This window comes from Bombina bombina, chromosome 5, assembly GCF_027579735.1.
Source record: "Bombina bombina isolate aBomBom1 chromosome 5, aBomBom1.pri, whole genome shotgun sequence".
Taxonomy (NCBI): domain Eukaryota; kingdom Metazoa; phylum Chordata; class Amphibia; order Anura; family Bombinatoridae; genus Bombina; species Bombina bombina.
Window position 1 is genome coordinate 507,219,869 of NC_069503.1, and position 23,448 is coordinate 507,243,316.

Below are 23,448 nucleotides of genomic sequence, written 5' to 3' on the forward strand. Positions count from 1 at the left end.
TGGGTTTTTTGCTTGGGCGCAATTCAACTTGTGCGCAAAAATGCTTCGTCTTACGAAGTTACTGCGCAAATGCAAAATTAGCACACCACTCATAATCTAGCCCATAGCTTGAAAACTAAAGTTCTATATTTATGATATAAGCACCAAGATAAAAAAAATGTTAGCGCAATTATCGATCAGTAAAACTATTGCAGTCTATTTAAATATTATCTTATAGTGGAAGACAAGCCTGGAATATAGTCACCAAATATGAAAGTTATTATGTCCAGTGATAAGGTGTTGTACCAACAACCAACAAACAATCTTCTTATTGTATACTTATCAGCTTATCGTTTACTCCTAAACTGCAGTTCCTCCCAAAAACAAGCTGTTTGTCTTACAGCTTCAGCACACATCCGATTCTCCAACACTGAAAAGCGCAATTGCTGTGGGAATAAAGAAAGCCCCAAATAGTATAGTATCGTTTTCACACCAATTTATTTGTACAGATTTCAGGTATTCACACAGGTTCAAAGAATTAATGCTCATAAAGGTATCTTTATACAGAGTCTACGTGTAGTAATCAGACTCCTCAGGGCTACACTCAATCAATCTTCCCGGTCGGCATGTGATGTCACCACCCGAAAACAGCTGATTCAATAGTGCATTCCTCCTCCTTCCAGAAAGGATACTAAGAGAATAAAGCAAATATGACAGTAGAAGTAAATTGGAAATTTGTTAAAAGATGTATGCTCTATCTGAATCATGAACCTTTAAACATGTAGAGGCACAAAGGGGCCAATTTATTAAACAGTCAATCTGCCCCAATGCATCTGTTTCCAATCGAGCCTTCAGGCTAGCCGGAAACACTGCTCCTTAACTCATACGCCTCCTCTGAGCCTGCGGACATCAATCCACCCGATCGCATGCGATCGGGTAGATTGACACCACACCCCCGGCTAGCGGCCAATCTGCAGGGGGCGGCATTGAACAAGCAGTTCACCAGAACTGCTTGTGCAATCACTGCTAAATGCCGACAGCGTATCATGTCCGCCAGACACTGTTATATTGCCCCCAAAGTATCTAAATGCTGCACTAAGTAATAATTGATTTACATGCCCATAATAAATATGGCAGATTAATTCATAAATAATACATTTAAAGCGACTTGAAAGACAAAATTAAACTTCCATGATTTCATGAAACTTTCATGCAATTTTAGACAACTGTTCAATTATGTGCTGGCTGGTGATTGGCGGCAGCACAGATATGCTTCTTGTCACTGGCTCACCCAATGTGTTCAGCTAGCTCCTAGCAGAAAATTTATGTTCCTTTAACAAAGGATAGCAAGATAATTAAGAAATATAATAATAAAATTAAATTGGAAAGCGGAGTACATTTATATGCTCTATCTGAATCATGAAAGGAAACTTTGAGGATTGATGACCCCTTAAGCAGTTCTACAAAGAGATATATTGGAGAAACTTATATGTAGTTTATTGCAATTAATATTTTATCAAACTATTTTACACAGCACCATCTATTAGATGAAACTTGAGATTATATCATCCTGTATTTGATATCAGAAAGAATCTATAATCTATCTATTAAAAAGTTGCAGTAATAAGAGAATACGGATAAAGGGGCATTACAATTAAAGATAGATGCATATAGGAATGAGCTGTCTGAATGGTACACTAAATATTAACACACACAGTTAAAGGCTAGTCTATAATAGTAATATTATTATTATTATTATAAAATAAATGATTAAAGCAGAATTTGTACATTCTATTATCTATTGTAGAAGCCAGTATGTAGCTTATTATGATACATGTTGAACTAAACAATTTTACGCAGTAACATCTATTGAATAAACATTGAGACAGGAATACACCATATGTTAGCCACCAGTATTGGCCATCTTGGTTGAGAGAAGCTATGGGAAAACACTACTGAGCTTGTCCATATATTTCTGGTAACCATGTATGAACTAAGGAAGCCTTCTACTTTTATATCTCAACAACAGGTTCTCATTGTTTCATCAAATGAAATCAATTTTGCTCAAATTTTAGAAATGATTAGTCACTGAGGCTGCCCACTGAATTGCAATTTAAGTAATTTGATCACCATATCCACACTTACTAGCACCTGAAAATTAGGGTTTAACAATGACCAGTCTAGATTACTTTGCGTATGACTGCACTGCACCACAGCTATAGTGTACGTCAAGCTTATAACTGTACTACATGCATCCATTTTATGTTTAACTTTTCAAGAAGCTGCCTTTCAAAGAGGCCCTATTACTATTAAACAAAGATCAGCCCTTTTATTACAATATATAAAGTAAGTGCTAGCTCTCAGACAAAACAAGAATTTATGAATCCAAGCCAGTGGCACTCCCTTGCATTCTATGGGCAATATTACAAATCATGCGTTATGACTTTTCCACACACAATATGATCTTTTTGCTATCAATTTCCATAGTGCAGCTATTACAAGTCTTGAAAAACCAAGATTGTATGCACATTCGCCTTTTACGCAACAATCCTTTCCACTCATGAAAAGCTGTATTTAACAGTTTTGCGCAACATAAAAGTTTCACGAAACACTTCCGAAATACATTACAGTCTAATAAAAAATATTTAAAAAAATTATTGCACCCAAAAGTCATAAGGGCTAAAGATCGGAGGTCTCAAAAAAAAAAGAAGCAAACACAGGGATTTTACTTTGACATACAGTATCTCACAAAAGTGAGTACACTCCTCACATTTTTGTAAATATTTTATTATATCTTTTCATGTGACAACACTAAAGAAATGACACTTTGCTACAATGTAAAGTAGTGAGTGTACAGCCTGTATAACAGTGTAAATTTGCTGTCCCCTCAAAATAGCTCAACACACAGCCATTAATATCTAAACCGTTGGCTACAAATGAGTACACCCCTAAGTGGAAATGTCCAAATTGGGCCCAATTAGCCATTTTACCTCCCCGGTGTCATGTGACTCGTTAGTGTTACAAGGTCTCAGGGGTGACTGGGGAGCAGGTGTGTTACATTTGGTGTTATCGCTCTCACAAACTCTCTCATACTGGTCACTGGAAGTTCAACATGGCACCTCATGGTAAATAACTCTCTGAGAATCTGAAAAAAGAATTGTTGCTCTACATAAAAATGGCCTAGGCTATAAGAAGATTGCCAAGACCCTGAAACTGAGTTGCAGAAACGGTGGGCAAGACCATACAGCGGCTTCACAGGACAGGTTCCACTCAGAACAGGCCTCGCCATGGTCGACCAAAGGAGATGAGTGCACGTGCTCAGCATCATATCCAGAGGTTGTCTTTGGGAAATACAAGTATGAGTGCTGCTACCATTGCTGCAGAGTTTGAAGGGGTGGGGGGTCAGTGCTCAGATCATACGCCTGTCAGTGCTCAGATCATACGCCGCACACTGCATCAAATTGGTCTACATAACTGTCGTCCCAGAAGGAAGACTCTTCTAAAGATGATGTACAAGAAAGCCCACAAACAGTTTGCTGAAGACAAGCAGACTAAGGGCATGGATTACTGGAATCATGTCCTGTGATCCAATGAGACCAAGATAAACTTATTTGGTTCAGATGGTGTAAAGCGTGTGTGGCGGCAATCAGATGAGGAGTACAAAGACAAGTGTGTCTTGCCTACAATCAAGCATGGTGGTGGGAGTATCATAGTCTGAGTCTGCATGAGTCCTGCCAGCACTGGGGAGCTACAGTTCATTGAGGGAACCATGAATGCCAACATGTACTGTGACATACTGAAGCAGAGCATGATCCCTTCCCTTCGGAGACTGGGCTGCAGGGCAGTATTCCAATATGATAACGACCCCAAACACACCTCCAAGACGACCACTGCCTTGCTAAAGAAGCTGAGGGTAAAGGTTATGGACTGGCCAAGCATGTCTCCAAACCTAAACCCTATTGAGCATCTGTGGGGCATCCTCAAATGAAAGATGGGGGAGCGCAAGGTCTCTAACATCCACCAGCTTAGTGATGTCATCATTGAGGAGTGGAAGAGAACTCCAGTGGCAACCTGTAAAGCTCTGGTGAACTCCATGCCCAAGAGAGTTAAGGCAGTGCTGGAAAATAATGGTGGCCACACAAAATATTGACACTTTGGGCCCAATTTGGACATTTCCACTTAGGGGTGTACTCACTTTTGTTGCCAACGGTTTAGACATTAATGGCAAACGTACACTGTTATACACTCACTACTTTACATTGTAGCAAAGTGTAATTTCTTCAGTCTTGTCACATAAAAAGATATAATAAAATAATTACAAAAATGTGAGGGGTGTACTCACTTTTGTGAGATACTGTACATTCTCATATATAGTGAAACATGGACTTATATGTATAGACATATGTTTAACTATGGAGATAATGAAAAGATTTTACATTACAATCTTATGCACATTAAACAATATCTCAGAGGGATTTTTAAAGAGATATCCTCCTATAGATCTCGAGATACCTAGACATATATATATATATATATATTCATCTCTAGCTATATATATATATATATATATATATATAAAACACATAGAAACACCCAGCACTTACCAGCTAGCTCACAGCTAAGATAAAATCACAACTGGAAAGGTTAGTTACCACATCTGGCCAAATGGGAAAGCTCAGGCACCACGTCAAGGTCCTTTCCACTGCCTGAGTCCCTAACACAGCCATACCATCATGCGAGCTCACAAAGCCAAACAGACTGAGAACAAAGAAGGGGTGCACAGGTGGATGTAATCACCCAGAAAAAATACAAAACATGGAAGGGAACTGCACTCCAAGACCGGATCAGTTACACATCCTGTGACTCAGCAACATCCAGCCCTAGGTGCTAAATAGCACTCCAAAAAAGTTGTGATGTCACCAGAGCCACAGGCAGTTAACCCCAGTCCGGAATGGGTGCAAGAAACAAGGGGGATTACAAACAAAAAGTAATACAACACATAGAAGCACCCAGCACTCACCAGCTAGCTCACAGCTAAGATAAAATCACAACGGGAAAGGTTAGTTACTGCATCTGGCCAAATGGGAAAGCTCAGGCACCACGTCAAGGTCCTTTCCACTGCCTGAGTCCCTAACACAGCCATACCATCATGCGAGCTCACAAAGCCAAACAGACTGAGAACAAAGAAGGGGTGCACAGGTGGATGTAATCACCCAGAGAAAATACAAAACATGGAAGGGAACTGCACTCCAAGACCGGATCAGGTACACATCCTGTGACTCAGCAACATCCAGCCCTGGGTGCTAAATAACACTCCAAAAAAGCTGTGATGTCACCAGAGCCACAGGCAGTTAACCCCAGTCCGGAATGGGTGCAAGAAACAAGGGGGATTACAAACAAAAAGTAATACAACACATAGAAACACCCAGCACTCACCAGCTAGCTCACAGCTAAGATAAAATCACAACTGGAAAGGTTAGTTACCGCATCTGGCCAAATGGGAAAGCTCAGACACCACGTCAAGGTTCTTTCCACTGCCTGAGTCCCTAACACAGCCATACCATCATGCGAGCTCACAAAGCCAAACAGACTGAGAACAAAGAAGGGGTGCACAGGTGGATTTAATCCTCCAGAGAAAATACAAAACATGGAAGGGAACTGCACTCCAAGACCGGATCAGGTACACATCCTGTGACTCAGCAACATCCAGCCCTGGGTGCTAAATAGCACTCCAAAAAAGCTGTGATGTCACCAGAGCCACAGGCAGTTAACCCCAGTCCGGAATGGGTGCAAGAAACAAGGGGGATTACAAACAAAAAGTAATACAACACATAGAAACACCCAGCAGTCACCAGCTAGCTCACAGCTAAGATAAAATCACAACTGGAAAGGTTGGTTACCGCATCTGGCCAAATGGGAAAGCTCAGGCACCACATCAAGGTCCTTTCCACTGCCTGAGTCCCTAACACAGTCATACCATCATGCGACCTCACAAAGCCAAACAGACTGAGAACAAAGAAGGGGTGCACAGGTGGATGTAATCACCCAGAGAAAATACAAAACATGGAAGGGAACTGCACTCCAAGACCGGATCAGGTACACATCCTGTGACTCAGCAACATCCAGCCCTGGGTGCTAAATAGCACTCCAAAAAAGCTGTGATGTCACCAGAGCCACAGGCAGTTAACCCCAGTCCGGAATGGGTGCAAGAAACAAGGGGGGATTACAAACAAAAAGTAATACAACACATAGAAACACCCAGCACTCACCAGCTAGCTCACAGCTAAGATAAAATCACAACTGTAAAGGTTAGTTACCGCATCTGGCCAAATGGGAAAGCTCAGGCACCACGTCAAAGTCCTTTCCACTGCCTGACACAGGATGTGTACCTGATCCGGTTTTGGTATGCAGTTCCCTTCCATGTTTTATATATATATATATATATATATGTCCAAAAATCATCACATATATAGAGAAATATTTATTTCTAAATAAATAGAACATATTCCGTTCCGAAAACATTTTCGCAATATGTAATAATCACATTTTCACGTTCACTTTTCAAGGAGAATACATCAAGGGCTTTGTGCAACATATTAGTGTTTTTGTGTGTTTTTTTCCCATTTGTCTTCTCTATTGACTTCTATGGGGAATACGTGAACTTACACACGATTTGGCTGTTTGCATTATGTGGCTTAATGCGGGCAAAATAAGTTATTTCTCAACTGGTAATAGCTGCGCAACCCCAAATGTGAAAAAGTCATAACGGGCGCAGTGTTTTCGCAACTGATTTACTGCATGACTTGTAATCTTGCCCTAAAAGTGACTTCCTTTTAGCACTTTCTTTGTGATAATTACTGATATCATCAACTCAATGCAATATATGGACACCACTGATCATTCTTCGGGACCGTATGATGGCAGATCCAATACAGGCAGTGCCATGGCACTTGGGAGGGGAAGACGGAGACAGGTGTGTGGCCATTGTGGGTGGGGGGAGGGGAAGGTGGGTCCCTACACTATGGGAAATAGAATACAGTGTGTTTACACTACAGTGATCACTTGGAGAGAGGGGATGACAGTTCTTTGCACAACAAAAAAAATGGTTCATCACTTGGAGGGGGATGTGGGGAGGATGAAAAGGGAAATTTACACTACAAAAAAAAATTCAAATTAAAAAGTGCTCTACTCTAATAGTTTTGACCAGTGGAAGGGGGAGGGAAGACAGCTGTTTGAGAGGGATCAGAGAAGTGGGGAGTAATCCCTACACTACAGCAAATATATATATATATATATATATATATATATATATATATATATATATATATATATATATATATATATATATATATATATATATGTATACATGGTGGGTTAATTTATATTTATAGTTATTAAAAACAATATATATACACAAACATGCACATATGGAAAACTTATTTTTTCCATTGAATTGGACAAAATGTCACTAGGCTAATAAGATAAACATAAACATTTTACTGTAAACCCCCTAAAAAATAGAGTAACTTAAAATATAAACCCTTTTAAAGCTGATTGGGCCATTTAAGATTTTATTGCAGTGTTTAACTAATTAAAGCTAGATAGTGCATGTATTACAAGTTGAAAGTAGATTGTTTGCGCAAGCAAAACCCAATCGGCTAGATTACGAGTTTTGCGGTATGAGTGAAAAAGCAGCGTTAAGGCTCTTTTTCTCTACCGTTGGTATTACGAGTCTTGCAGGTTTAGGGGCACCGCACACTTATTTGGCCGTAACGCAACGTATCTACCGCAGCTTTCAAAAAGTCCTTTTTCAATGAGACTTCAATAGTATTACGAGTCTGCCTGGGAGGCTAAAAAGTGAGCGGTACACCCTAAGGCCTCTAGTTATGAAAGTCTGGCGGACCCCCCCCCCCCCCAAAAAAAAAATAGCCTAAACTAAACTACAAATAGCCCTTAAAAGGGCCTATTGCGGGGCATTGCCCCAAAGAAATCAGCTCTTTTTTCTGTAAAAAGAAAGACAAACAACCCCCAAACAGTAAAACCCACCACCCACACAACCAACCTCCCAAATAAATCCTAACTAAAAAAAACTAAGCTCCCCATTGCCCTGAAAAAGGCATTTGGATGGGCATTGCCCTTAAAAGGGCATTTAGCTCTTTTTCCGCCCAAACCCTAATCTAGAAATAAAACCCACCCAATAAACCCTTAAAAAAGCCTAACACTAACCCCTGAAGATCCACTTACAGTTTTTGAAGACCCGACATCCATCCTCAATGAAGCCGGCAGAAGTCCTCAACGAAGCGACAGAAGTCTTCATCCAACCGGGCAGAAGTCTTCATCCAACTGGGCAGAAGTCTTAATCCAGACAGCATCTTCTATCTTCATCCATCCGGCGCGGAGTGGCTCCATCTTCAAGACATCCGACGCGGAACATCCTCTTCAATCGACGTCTTCTTGAACAATGAATTCTCCTTTAAATGACGTCATCCAAGATGGCGTCCCTTGAATTCCAATTGTCTAATAGAATTCTATCAGCCAATCGGAATTAAAAGTGAAAAAATCCTATTGGCTGACGCAATCAGTCAATAGGATTGAGCTTCAATCCTATTGGCTTATCCAATCAGCCAATAGGATTGAGCTCACATTCTATTGGCTGTTCTAATCATTTCTTTGGGGCTATGCACCGCAAAAGGCTCTTTTAAGGGCTATTGGTAGTTTAGTTTAGGCTAGGGTTTTTTTTATTTTGGGGGGCCTTTTTTATTTTGATAGGGCTATTAGATTAGGTGTAATTAGCTTAAATATTCGATAATTTCTTTTTTATTTTGTGTAATTTAGTGTTTGTTTGTTTTTGTAATTTAGTTAATTGTATTTAATTTATGTAATTTATGTAATTTATTTAATTGTAGTGTTAGGTGTTAGTGTAAGACAGGTTAGGTTTTATTTTACAGGTAAATTTGTATTTATTTTAGCTAGGTAGTTAGTAAATAGTTAATAACTATTTAGTAACTATTCTACCTAGTTAAAATAAATACAAACTTGCCTGTGAAATAAAAATAAAACCTAAGCTGGGGGGCGGAGCTAGCCATGAGAGCGAGTGGTCGCATGGATGAGGAGCTCTTCAGTATATAGCAATAAAATCCAAAATATTACCTTCTCTCAATCTAAATCTTAAGGCTGATCTAAGTGTTATACCTCACTACAGTATTTCTGTACAGCTGGGTGAAATTTATAACCATCTTGGATTATCACGGAGCCATTACCACCGATCTACACTTTTCTAGTAACCTATCTGGTGATTCATAGCCCCGGCTGGGACTCGTTAGACAGAACTGGACTCTCTAATCATTGGTGACCCACAAATATAGGGTCTGAAGCATACTGCTGTTATAGGAGAGCTCCCTATCATACGCCTTGATAGTGTAATTGACCCAAAAAAAAAAACCGCAATCTTTCCTCCTGGCGCACTAAATAAGAAGTAGACACCGGATTTTTCTGCAGCACGTAAGCAATTGTCTGGTAAGCTGGCATTCAGACACTCCTGTTCCACGAGTAAAGAAAGTGAGGACACCCCGCACTGGTGCAAAATGGAGGCACAAATTAAAGCAGCACTTGCAACATTTGAGGCTTCCATGGATCACCGCTTCAGCAACCTTTCCCGTCTCATGTCCCTCTTACGAAGTGGAGTACCTGCTACAAATAGCCATGAAGGTTCCCAATTGGTGAACCACCCTACACTAGCTGCTAATGAGGGCACAGCTGAGGAACAGAAGATGATCACCTTCTTGTTGTCTCGGATGTCTCAAAGAGTGCCCTGGATCTTGTCACGAGGTGGCCGACCGTGGTGAGACCGGGGGCTGGAATAGTGACGCATAGTATCAGGTTGGGGTGGGGAGCGCTTTAACAGCTATGAGTCTGGACATTTTTATTTGTACCTCTGTGTCTCTGTGATATCTATAATAATATTATTTATTTGGTCTATGGTGACAAAATTTCTTCTGTTAACTGTTGTGATAATTTTTATATTAACTCTTAGTGAGTGTATTTGTAAATGTGAAGGAAATTTCAGATGTTTGTGTGCTAACTTATTATTTAGCTTTACAATTGCTAGTGTAAATATCACTGTGTTTAGATAGTATTATGAATCCTTTAGCAAATAAACCCTTCTTAAGGGTCGTGTATTTATCTCCCAAAAGTTTGTGGAAGTTTAAATGGTTAATACTGAATCAAAATTTATTCATACCTTAGATTGCGCAGTGAATTAAAAATCATAAAATAATAAAAATTATATATGTGAAAATACAAATTGTGTCCGTTCCTTACACAGTTGCACACAGTGAAAAGTGAAAAAATAAATAAGTGAACAAATGGGGTATTATTAATAGAAATTTACTTCTCAGTTTTAAACAGTAATATGGTTAAAAATCTTGCAGAGTAAAATGTTGCAATTAATACAATTGTTGCAAAGTTGAATAGTAGCAATCTATCTTGTGTATACGTTATAGATGATCATCAATAGCTTTATAAAACTTTAAAGGTAAAATACTTAGTTAAAATCACAAATGATTAAAATGTCCTTTTCCTAAAGCACAATTTCTTTCTCTAAGCACGATTGCTTAGCACATATGTGATGGATTGCGGAGTTTGCTGTTTTCTGTTTGGCTAATTGTTAGTGTATTGCCTAGCCAACTGATCCGTTTATTGAAAAGTTGTGGCCACAACTTAATCTCCAGGTTCAATGTCCCAGATTAAAAAGGGAATTAGTATTGTCCCAGATTAAAAAAGAAAAATTTATATCCGTTTGTCCGAAGTTTGTATCTTTTATTTATATGAACAATATGTGGTGCTCCCCCTAACCGGACCTCAGATAGCTCTTACCTCCTTTCCTTGGTGTCTATGGGTCTTGGGAAGTGTGCCCGTTGTCTCTTTTATCTTGTCTAAGAGATAAGTTGAACTTGTTTCGAGTCGGAATTTACCTGGCAACTGCTTCCTACCCAATAGCATGCACTGTCCGCTCACGTGACGTGGGAGAGCCTATCGGGTAACCGGATCGTAGGGGGAGTGATCGTCTTTGAATGAGCTGTCTCCTGGAGCCTGTATATCCACACTTGTCTCTGTCTACGCGTTTCAGCGCTTCACTGCGCCTTTATCAAGACTTCTAATGTGTGTATATCTCTGTGGCTCTTTTATAGTTCCGGTGAAATGAAAAAACTCCTCTTATTTTCTTCTTTTATTTTTGTTCAGATGCCGCATTCTTGCAGAAGGATTATTAGACATATGTGCTTATTTTTAGCTTGAATTAAGAGGAAAACGAATTAAAGATGTTCAACCTTATTAAAAATGTGTAACATAAATTCTGTATATATTCACATTTGATTCTCACTTCTCCTAAAATGTTATTCCTAGAAGCCTATAATTATCATATAGTATTATTCTAAACAATTATCCTAAGATTGCCAAAATTCTCTGAGCGATTGTAAACTAACAGTTAATATGCCATACTTATATAATGTATATATATATATATATATATATATATATATATATATATATATATATATATATATATATATATATATATATATAGATATATATACAGGGAGTGCAGAATTATTAGGCAAATGAGTATTTTGACCACATCATCCTCTTTATGCATGTTGTCTTACTCCAAGCTGTATAGGCTCGAAAGCCTACTACCAATTAAGCATATTAGGTGATGTGCATCTCTGTAATGAGAAGGGGTGTGGTCTAATGACATCAACACCCTATATCAGGTGTGCATAATTATTAGGCAACTTCCTTTCCTTTGGCAAAATGGGTCAAAAGAAGGACTTGACAGGCTCAGAAAAGTAAAAATAGTGAGATATCTTGCAGAGGGATGCAGCACTCTTAAAATTGCAAAGCTTCTGAAGCGTGATCATTGAACAATAAAGCGTTTCATTCAAAATAGTCAACAGGGTCGCAAGAAGCGTGTGGAAAAACCAAGGCGCAAAATAACTGCCCATGAACTGAGAAAAGTCAAGCGTGCAGCTGCCAAGATGCCACTTGCCACCAGTTTGGCCATATTTCAGAGCTGCAACATCACTGGAGTGCCCAAAAGCACAAGGTGTGCAATACTCAGAGACATGGCCAAGGTAAGAAAGGCTGAAAGACGACCACCACTGAACAAGACACACAAGCTGAAACGTCAAGACTGGGCCAAGAAATATCTCAAGACTGATTTTTCTAAGGTTTTATGGACTGATGAAATGAGAGTGAGTCTTGATGGGCCAGATGGATGGGCCCGTGGCTGGATTGGTAAAGGGCAGAAAGCTCCAGTCTGACTCAGACGCCAGCAAGGTGGAGGTGGAGTACTGGTTTGGGCTGGTATCATCAAAGATGAGCTTGTGGGGCCTTTTCAGGTTGAGGATGGAGTCAAGCTCAACTCCCAGTCCTACTGCCAGTTTCTGGAAGACACCTTCTTCAAGCAGTGGTACAGGAAGAAGTCTGCATCCTTCAAGAAAAACATGATTTTCATGCAGGACAATGCTCCATCACACGCGTCCAAGTACTCCACAGCGTGGCTGGCAAGAAAGGGTATAAAAGAAGAAAATCTAATGACATGGCCTCCTTGTTCACCTGATCTGAACCCCATTGAGAACCTGTGGTCCATCATCAAATGTGAGATTTACAAGGAGGGAAAACAGTACACCTCTCTGAACAGTGTCTGGGAGGCTGTGGTTGCTGCTGCACGCAATGTTGATGGTGAACAGATCAAAACACTGACAGAATCCATTGATGGCAGGCTTTTGAGTGTCCTTGCAAAGAAAGGTGGCTATATTGGTCACTGATTTGTTTTTGTTTTGTTTCTGAATGTCTGAAATGTATATTTGTGAATGTTGAGATGTTATATTGGTTTCACTGGTAAAAATAAATAATTGAAATGGGTATATATTTGTTTTTTGTTAAGTTGCCTAATAATTATGCACAGTAATAGTCACCTGCACACACAGATATCCCCCTAAAATAGCTATAACTAAAAACAAACTAAAAACTACTTCCAAAACTATTCAGCTTTGATATTAATTAGTTTTTTGGGTTCATTGAGAACATGGTTGTTGTTCAATAATAAAATTAATCCTCAAAAATACAACTTGCCTAATAATTCTGCACTCCCTGTATATAAAATTTAATTCTATAATCGTTTGCTGAAAATGACTTATGGTTTCATTAGATAAGTGTGATATTGCCATAAATGTAGATTAGTTGGGGTCATGTGTAACTAAAAATTGCAATTCTCAACCTATATGTATTAGAGATATAAGACTTACATGTTTGATTCTTATAAATTCTAGGTCATAGAGAGTGATTATATAGGGTCATGTTTAGCTACAGTGCTATATTTCTGAGCCATTTTATATTAGGGAAAATGGAGTATATATATATATATATGTTGGTTCTATTATAAAAGTGTATATATTACGTAGATTAGATCTATTGATTGGCCATTAGTAGATACTGGTTCTATATACTAATATGTTCTGTTTCTATATATCATCCCTCTAATTTTATGGATGATATCTAAGTATTCTTTGTATGTTATATAGGGTATGATCAACATTAATGGTTGGGTAGATTATCTCTACTAAATAAATGGATTTAGGTCCAATTTTGCATTGAGACCATTAGGCGGTCAGACTATTGAATTTAAAAATTAGCTCTGCTTCTTTAAGTAGCAGCATTTTTTCTATATTACCTCCTCTGTTATTTATTACTTTTTTTATACCCCAGTATATGAATCCTGTTGTTTTTTTGTGGTGTACCTCTGTAAAATGTTTTGAAAGTAAATGCTTACAGTTGACACGTTTTATGTTTGAGAGGTTTTCTCTTATTCTGTCATGTGTAGAGGACGGCTGGTTTGACCCAAATATTGCAATTTGCATTGGCATTGTATCAGATAAATTATGTTTGTGTCTGAGCATCTGATAGTTTCTCTTATGTGATGTTTGTAATTGTTATTTGAAGATCTAACTTCTTTATCTTTTTTCCCATACTTACAGGCTTTACAGCTGTTACATGGGAAAAAAAACTTGTAGTTTATTTCCTAATAGATCTTGTTCTCTTGATTTTGTGTTTTTATTGAATTGACTTGGTGCTAATATACTTTTCAGGTTGGTTGTTTTCCTGAATAATACAGTTGGATGTTCATCTATTATGTCAGTTAGAAGTGGATCTTTTCTAATTATGTGCCAATGTTTATTAAGGATCTTTTTTATAATTTTATGATCTTCATTATATTCTGTTATGAATGGCACTTGATTTTGTAGGTCTATTCTTTCATCCTTTTTTCCTTTGTACTTTTATAATTCTTTCCTCTCTTTTTTACTCGCTTGTGTTCTTGCTTCTTTTATTAGCATACCCTTATATCCTTTTTCTTGAAATTTATTTTCTAATTCATTTGCTTGTTTTTGAAATGTTTCGTCTTCTGAACAATTTTTTCTAATTCTATAGAATTGATCTTTAGGTATGTTATTGATCCATTGTTCTAAGTGACAACTATCTGGATGTACATAATTGTTTGTGTCGGTTGGTTTAAAGTATGTTTGGGTAATAATTTTATTGTTGATGATGTTTATTTTAACATCTAAGGAATGTATACTATCCTTACTGTATTCATGTGTAAAGTTGATATCCCAATTATTACAATTCAAGTCTTCAAGAAATAGGTCTAAAAGTTCTTGATCTCCCTTCCATATCAAGAAGATGTCATCTATGAATCTTCTGTAGAGCACGAGGTTTGCACCCCATGGGGAGTGTAGAATATGTTCTTGTTCGAACCTCCCAATGAATAAGTTTGCGTAACTGGGTGCAAACCTCGTGCCCATTGCTGTGCCTTTTTGTTGTAGGTAGAATGTTTGATTGAAATTGAAATAATTATTGTTCAGAATAAATTTTATACATTCTATGATAAATTTGGTTTGGGATGTTTTCATTTCATAATCCGAATTTAAATAGTATTCTGATGCTCCAATTCCTAATTCATGTCTTATGTTTGTATATAATGAATTTACAGCACAGGTGACTAGTGTGTATTAATTTTGCCATACTATATTTGTTATTGTATTAAGGAAATCTGTTGTATCTTTGAGGCATGACGGTAGAGTTTGTACGTATTCTTGTAAAAATGTATCCACATATTGTGAAATATTTGAGGTCAGGGAATCGATTCCAGAAATTATCGGGCGTCCTGGTGGATTTTCTAATGTTTTGTGAATCTTTGGGAGGTAGTAAAATACTGGAGTTTTTTTGGATATGTGATGTTTATGAACTGATATTCTTGATTATTTATAATCCCTTCTGTTTTAGCTTTGTCTATGATTTTTCCAAATTCTTTAATTTGTTTCTGTATTGGATTAAATAATATTTTTTTGTATGTATCTGTATGTCCTAATATTCTGTTTACTTCCATTATATAATCTTTAGTATTTAATACAACTACTCCTCCCCCTTTGTCCGCCTGTTTAATCGTTATTCTTGGATCATTTTTAAGTTCTTTTAATGTGGATCTTTCTTTTTTAGTTAAATATGGTAATTTTCTTTTGTTAATTTCACATTTCTGTATATCTTTTTTTATCAGTTTTTTTAATATTTCAATATGTTTGCCTTTGTCTTGCGTTGGATAGTATTGTGATTTTGGTTTAAGTGTCGTGTGGACATATTCACCTGTCTCTATTTGTGTTTGTCTCTCTTGTGGATTTTTTAAAAAGTGTCTCTTTAAGGTAAATTTACTTATGAATTGGTTAGCATGGATCAGAGTATTGAATTTATTCGATCTCATGGTTGGAGCAAAGGATAATCCTTTTGCTAAAATATCCTCTTGTTCTCTGTTTAATGGTATATCACTTAGATTAAATATGCCTTGGTTGTTTTTGGCAGTGTCTTTATTGATTATCTGGGTCTTTTGTGATTCAATGGTGGTTTTTCCCCCTCTTCCTCTACTGCCTCTAGTCTTCTTTTCTTTTGATTTTTTAATCTCTCTTGGTTTTCTTGTTGTAATTGTTTGGATGTGGTTGGGTGTTCCTGACTCATCTCTAAAAAATGATTTGTTTCGTTTGTATTTTCATTTCTTAATGTATCATATCTATTACTTAGTTTGGTATTCCAATTTGAGTTATCGATATCTCTATTTCCTCTATACTGTCTGTTGTAATTGGGTTTGTATTCCTCATAGTTCTGATATCTTTGATTGTCTCCTTTATGGTATTGATTAGTTGTGTTGTACATTTGTCTCCCCCATTGTTGTCCTTTGTTCCAATCCTCTTTATATTGATCTCTATTTCTCCAATTTGCTGCATAATTATCTCTGTTTCCTCTATAATTATATCTATCTCTTTGATTTCTATTATTCCAATTTGGAGTATGATCGTAGTGTACCCTGTTCCTTCTTTCCTGGATATAGTCCCTATTATAGTATTCATGATCTTCTTTTTTAGGCCATATATTGTGTTTATCTCTATATGACCAAGTATTGTACTGATGTCTATTATCTTCATTACTATAGTTTCCATTGTACCTATTATCATCATTAGAATTTCTATTTCTACTCTCATTATTGTATTGTTCCATATTTGAGTCATTGTATCTCTTTTTATTTTTCCAATCTGAATCAAATACATGTGTATTTCTTTTATTTGTTTTCTTAAATAATTCATTATTTTTATTTTTATGTGTATTCCCTGTTTCCATATCTCCTTCCTCATTTTCTAAATCAGTGTCTTCCTCTTCAATAATATCTCGAGTCTCATTCTGGTGTTCATTAATTTGTTTAATATTTTTATTTCTATTATAATCAGACTAGTCTCTCTCTAATTTTTTCTTTTTGCTCTGGTTGATACTAGAACTTAATTCTATAATGTTTTTTATCATTGTTTGTTGTCTATCTTTAAATTTAGGATCTTCATAATGAGTTTTGAGTATGTCTTTAAACTGGATAATTTTTATGGAAAGATTCTCTAATGTTCTAGTACAGGCTTTTATAATCACTTGCATTAAGTCTAATGATGCCTTTTCAAGAATGTTGCACCATTCATTTTCATGGTCTTCTTCTAAGTTAAATGTGCAATTTTTCTTTAGTCTAAGTCCTCTTCGGACCATGTTAGATTTTGTATATTTTCCATAAATGTTATTTCTACTTTTTGTTTAATTTCTCTTATCATAATGTTTTCTAATTCATTATGTCATTTCTGATTTACTGTTCATAGTTACAGTGGGGCAAAAAAGTATTTAGTCAGCCACCAATTGTGCAAGTTCTCCCACTAAAGAAGATGAGAGAATCCTGTAATTTTCATCATAGGTATACCTCAACTATGAGAGACAAAATGTGGAAACAAATCCAGACAATCACATTGTCTGATTTGTAAAGAATTTATTTGCAAATTATGGTGGAAAATAAGTATTTGGTCAATATCAAAAGTTCATCTCAATACTTTATTATATATCCTTTGTTGGCAATGACAGAGGTCAGACGTTTTCTGTAAGTCTTAACAAGGTTGTCACACACTGTTGCTGGTATGTTGGCCCATTCCTGCATGCAGATCTCCTCTAGAGCAGTGATGTTTTGGGGCTGTCGCTGGGCAACACGGACCCACGGGGTGAGATTTTGCGTGGAGCCCCAGATTGAGGGAGATTATCAGTGGTCTTGTATGTCTTCCATTTTCTAATTATTGCTCCCACAGTTGATTTCTTCACACCAAGCTGCTTGCCTATTGCAGATTCAGTCTTCCCAGCCTGGTGCAGGTCTAAAATTTTGTTTCTGGTGTCCTTCGACAGCTCTTTGGTCTTCACCATAGTGGAGTTTGGAGTGTGACTCTTTGAGGTTGTGGACAGGTGTCTTTTATACTGATAACAAGTTCAAGCAGGTGCCATTAATACAGGTAATGAGTGGAGGACAGAGGAGCCTCTTAAAGAAGAAGATACAGGTCTGTGAGAGCCAGAAATCTTGCTTGTTTGTAGGTGACCAAATACTTATTTTCCACCATAATATGCAAATAAATTCATTCCAAATCAGATAATGTGATTGTCTGGATTTGTTTCCACATTTTGTCTCTCATAGTTGAGGTATACCTATGATGAAAATTACAGGATTCTCTCATCTTCTTTAGTGGGAGAACTTGCACAATTGGTGGCTGACTAAATACTTTTTTGCCCCACTGTATATTTGAAATTTCAGATAATAAATTTTCTCTTAACTCAAATATGTCCATATCTGACTATAGTGCACACCAAACGGGAGAAAAAACAGAATATCCTAAAAAGTGTGTATGGGTGTACTATTGCAGACCTACTTGGCTCACAATGCTACCCCAATTCCGATATCCTCCCAATATCGGATTTATGTGTGATAGTATCAGGTGGGGGTGGGGAGCACTTTAACAGCTATGAGTCTGGACGTTTTTATTTGTACCTCTGTGTCTCTGTGATATCTATAATGATATTAATTATTTGGTCTATGGTGACAAAATCTCTTCTGTTAATTGTTGTGATAATTTTTATATTAACTCTTAGTGAGTGTATTTGTAAAATGTGAAGGAAATTTCAGGTGTTTGCATGCTAACTTATTATTTAGTTTTACAATTGCTAGTGTAAATATCAATGTGTTTAGATAGTATTATGAATCCTTTAGCAAATAAACCCTTCTTAAGGGTCGTGTATTTATCTCCCAAAAGTTTGTGGAAGTTTAAATGGTTAATATTGAATCAAAATTTATTCATACCTTAGATTGTGCAGTGAATTAAAAATCATAAAATAATAAAAATTATATATGTGAAAATACAAATTGTGTCCGTTCCTTACACAGTTGCATACAGTGAAAAGTGAAAAAAGAAATAAGTGAACAAATGGGGTATTATTAATAGAAATTTACTTCTCAGTTTTAAACAGTAATATGGTTAAAAATCTTGCAGAGTAAAATGTTACAATGAATACAATCACCCCTTATAAACCGACATATCTTTGGGTATCACATGAGTACACAGTGGTCATTTGTTTACTCATATCTATATATAAGCTACATTTGGTTATACTGTATATCAACTAGGTGACTATTTTTGCAATGCACTATGCCTATAGCTTCACTAAATAACCTGTAACATGGACATAGTATAACTCTTGAGCCTCACTTAGGCAATTTTGACTCACTTTACTGCAGCCTGTATTAGCATACGTCTGAACAGAGTTCTTCTATCCTCTACTATACTACTATTGCATCATTGCATACGCGTTTCATCTGGTATTAATGCAGATTACATGATATTTGTCTACCTCAAAGGTAGTGGTGGACATTTGAGTCCCTTCATAGTTATCATTACAATTTGGATCACATCTTTAATTTCAGTTAGCACAATTGTTAACATATGTTCAGGTTTTTACACGTACTGAAATTAAGTTCTCACCTCACAATTACAATTGTATGTTAAATGTTGTGAAGTTAGCTCCTATAATATGTTGCACTATATATATTACTTTTTTTCTATATCACCCAGATTATGGGCTACCCATATTGCTAGCAAGTCTTACTATCCAGCTCCATGAATGGCCAAAATATATATAGTGACACCTTTTTCTGAATTAATTATATTGATGATGACCTCTAGCTCTGACTATTAAACTATGGGTAAATCATACCGGGAGAGTCATTGTGTGAGATGGCTAGCATCTACTCATCTTACATTATAACTTACTGTAGATGTATTTATCCTGTTGTCTTTTATTCACCCATGCCTCCCATACCATATGTTCCCATATGGCTCTCCTTATTCTTTTACTGGCACACCTTAATAGGCTCCGCCCCTCTCCCCTTCCCCTTCTTTAATATGAGCGGCTCTCGACCGCTGAACTCCCCCCCCCACATACTATGGTCCAGGAGCAACCGAAACATAAGCCATATCCCCTCATTTTAATATCATTAGCTTAGATAATACAGCAGTTTTCTTCTGTCTTTATGGGGAACATACGTTATATATCATATTATAAAAATTAAGTTCAATTTTAGTTCGTCCACGCCTTCTCTCACACTCTAATAGAACATGTTATGCTATTGTAATATGTACCTAGCTTGGATGTTATGTCTGTCTTTGGACGAATTATGTATGCTATTTTTCTTTTGTTTATCACTCTCACAACGTCAATAAAAAATTATTTTAAAAAAATTAAAATAAAACCTAAGCTAGATACAATGTAACCATTAGTTATATTGTAGCTATCTTAGGGTTTATTTTACAGGTAAGTATTTAGTTTTAAAAAGGAATTATTTAGTTATTAATAGTAGGTTTTATTTAGATTTATTTTAATTACATTAAAGTTAGTGGGTGTTAGGATTAGACTTAGGGTTAGGTTTAGGGGATAATAAATTTAGTATAGTGACAGCGACGTTGGGCGCAGCAGATTAGGGGTTAATAAGTGTAGGTTGGTTGCGGCAACTTTGGGGGTGGGAGATTAGGGGTTAATAACATTATGTAGGTGTCAGCGATGTTGGGGGCAGCAGATTAGGGGTTAATAAGTATAATGTAGGTGTCGGCGATGTCGGGGGCGGCAGATTAGGGGTTAATAAGTCTAATGTAGTAGTTGGCGGTGTCGGGGCGGCATATTAGGGGTTAATAAGTATAATGTAGGTGTCGGCGATGTCGGGGGCAGCAGATTAGGGGTGTTTAGACTCAGGGTTTATGTTAGGGTGTTAGGTGTAAACATACATTTTCTTTCCTCATAGGAATCAATTGGGCTGCATTACGGAGCTTTACGCTTCTTTATTGCAGGTGTTAGGCTTTTTTTTCAGCCGCCTCTCCCCATTGATGTCTATGGGGAAATCTTGCACAAGCACGTAAAACCAGCTTACCGCAGCTTTCAGCAGCGCTGGTATTGGAGTGCGGTATGGAGCTCAATTTTGCTCTATGCTCACTTCTTGCCTGCTAACGCCGGGTTTTTGTAAACCTGTAATACCAGCGCTGTAGGTAAGTGAGCATTGAAAATAACGTGCAAGTTAGTACCGAGCAGCTCTTACCGCAAAACTTGTAATCTAGCCGAATGTGTGCTAACTTCAGGACATTGGACATCGTGACCTCGTTAACTTCTTCTCTATATTTAAGATTTTATTGCTGTGTTGAAATAATTAAAGATAAAGACCTAAAAATAATTAAAGGTGTTTGCATAGAACTAAAAAAATAAAATGATTATATTATTATTATAAGTAAATTTATAAATCAAACTGTTAAAGCACTTGATTGCCTGAGAGGGCTGCACATCTACTACTACATAAGCCATGACAGCCCTCTATGGCAAGCAAGGGGTTGAATACTTTGATTTACGAGACTAAAGTAATGATAATGCATTCACAAACTGTAGTAAGGTTCACAGCCTGGCTCTTACATATAGTATAAGCAGGGAGGGAAAGTGTAGGTCTGTTGCAGCTCATATGTCAGAGGTAGGAAGCAAAGATGCTTAAAAAAAAGAGCAGACATTCCACGCTGATGGCTTCCTTCTCTTTCTTTTAATGAATTGACTCTCTTTCTCTCCAGCTTTAGAAGATGCTCTCCTCTGCAGCACGATCAGAGACCTATTATTATTATTATCAGTTATTTGTGGAGCGCCAACAGATTCCGCAGCGCTATAAACATAGGCATGGTATGCAAGGTAACATTTATAGGCATCAAGTTGGTAGAGGGCCCTGCCGAGAGTTGGACTGTTGTTGACAGTTCTTATGAAGGTAATCTACAAACAGCTGGACTAGGTTGCATGCATCCCTGAACTGTAGAGTCTTTAGGGAGCGCTTGAAACTTTTAGAATTAGGGGAGAGTCTTGTGGAGCAAGGAAATAGGGGCCAGTCTAGAGAAGTCCTGTAGACGGGAATGTGAGAAGGTAACAAGAAATGTGGAGATCATAAGCAGAGGAAAGTGGACGAGTGGGAGAGTATCTGGAGAGATGGTCTGGGATATAGGTGGGGAGGGGCAGTGCAGTTGAGGGCCTTGTATGTCAGCATCAGAATTGTGTCTAATTCTGGAAGCAAGAGGAAGCCAGTGAAGGCATTGGCAGAGAGGTGCAGCAGATGAAGATCGAAGTGTAAGGAAGATGAGCCTAGCAGAGGCATTCATTATGGAGCTAGATGGCAGCTAGGGAGACCAGAGAGGATGAAGTTGCAGTAGTCAAGGTGGGAAAGGATGAGAGAGTGGATTAAAATCTTAGTTGTGTCTTGTGTAAGGAAATATCAAATTTTAGAGAAATTTTAATTCCGGAAGAGACATGAATTTGGGGTAGGGGTAATGGTGGAGTTATCAACAGTTATAGAAAAATGGGGGGTGGAGATTTTGGAAGAAGGGGGGAAAATAAGGAGCTCAGTTTGGAGAGATTTAGCTTAAGACAATAAAAGGACATCCAGGATGAAATATGAGAAAGACAGTTAGTGACACACGTTAGCAAGGAAGGAGCTAGGTCTTGTGCAAAGTGGTAGATTTGGGTGTTATCAGCGTACAAATGATATTAAAACCCATGGGAATTTATTGATGACGTATATTGAGAAGAGAAGCAGACCAAGGTCAGAGTCCTGCGGTACCCCAACATAAAGTGGTAAACAGGAAGAGGATGCACCAGAGAAGGCAACACTAAATGTACAGTTGGACAGTTAGGAAGAGAACTATGAAGGCTGTGTTGCGAATGCCGAAGGAGTGGGGGATTTGGAGTAAAATAGGGTGGTCTCTAGTATCAAAAGCTGTAGACAGATCAAGGAGTATTAGCAGAGAGAAGTGGCCTTTCGATTTAGCTGTAAGTAGGTCATTGGTAACCTTAACGATTGCTGTCTCTGTGGAGTGATGGGGGAGAAATCCAGATTGCAGTGTGTCAAGGAGGTAGTTTAATGTATGGGAATGGGATAGACATGCATATGCTAGCTTTTCCAGAAGCTTTGAGGCAAGGGAGAGTAGGAAATAGGACTGTAGTTGGATGGGGAGGTTGGATCGAGAGAAGGTTTTTTTGAGGATAGGTGTGACCAGTGTATGTTTTAGAGATGAGGGGAAAATACTGGTGCTGAGGGAGAGGTTGGAAATGTGTATAGGGGTAAGGGTAGAAGAGAGGAAGGAGAGTAGCTGTGAGGAGATGGGATCGAGGGGGCAGGTAGTGAGGTGAGTGGACAATATAAGGGCAGAAACTTCTTCCTCAGTAACAGGTAGTATATTGAGACATGATTTTATTTCTAATTTTGTTATTGAAGTGGCTGGCAAAATCTTGAGCTGAGAGAGAAGTAATATTAGGAGGTGGGGGTGGGTGGAGAAGAGTATTGAAAGTGAAGAACAGACGTTTTGGGTTTGAAGAAAGAGTAGAGATAAAAGTAGAGAAGTAATCTTTCTAAGAAAGGTTAAGGGCTAGTAGGAGTTCAAGAAGTGTTGCTCAGCAGTACAGGAACATCTTTGTAGGTAGCGTGTCAGAGGAGTATGCCAGGGCTGAGGATGA

At 37.7% G+C, this 23,448-nt stretch overlaps 1 long non-coding RNA gene across 1 annotated transcript in view; it reads right to left on the minus strand.

Annotated features, from left to right (window-relative positions):
- Positions 1–460: 460 nt before the first annotated feature.
- The window catches only part of LOC128659406 (uncharacterized), a 124,416-nt gene continuing 101,428 nt past the window's right edge, over positions 461–23,448 (minus strand). The window contains exon 2 of the long non-coding RNA XR_008402367.1: positions 461–670. This is a non-coding gene — a long non-coding RNA (uncharacterized LOC128659406). The remainder of the gene's footprint in view (positions 671–23,448) is intronic.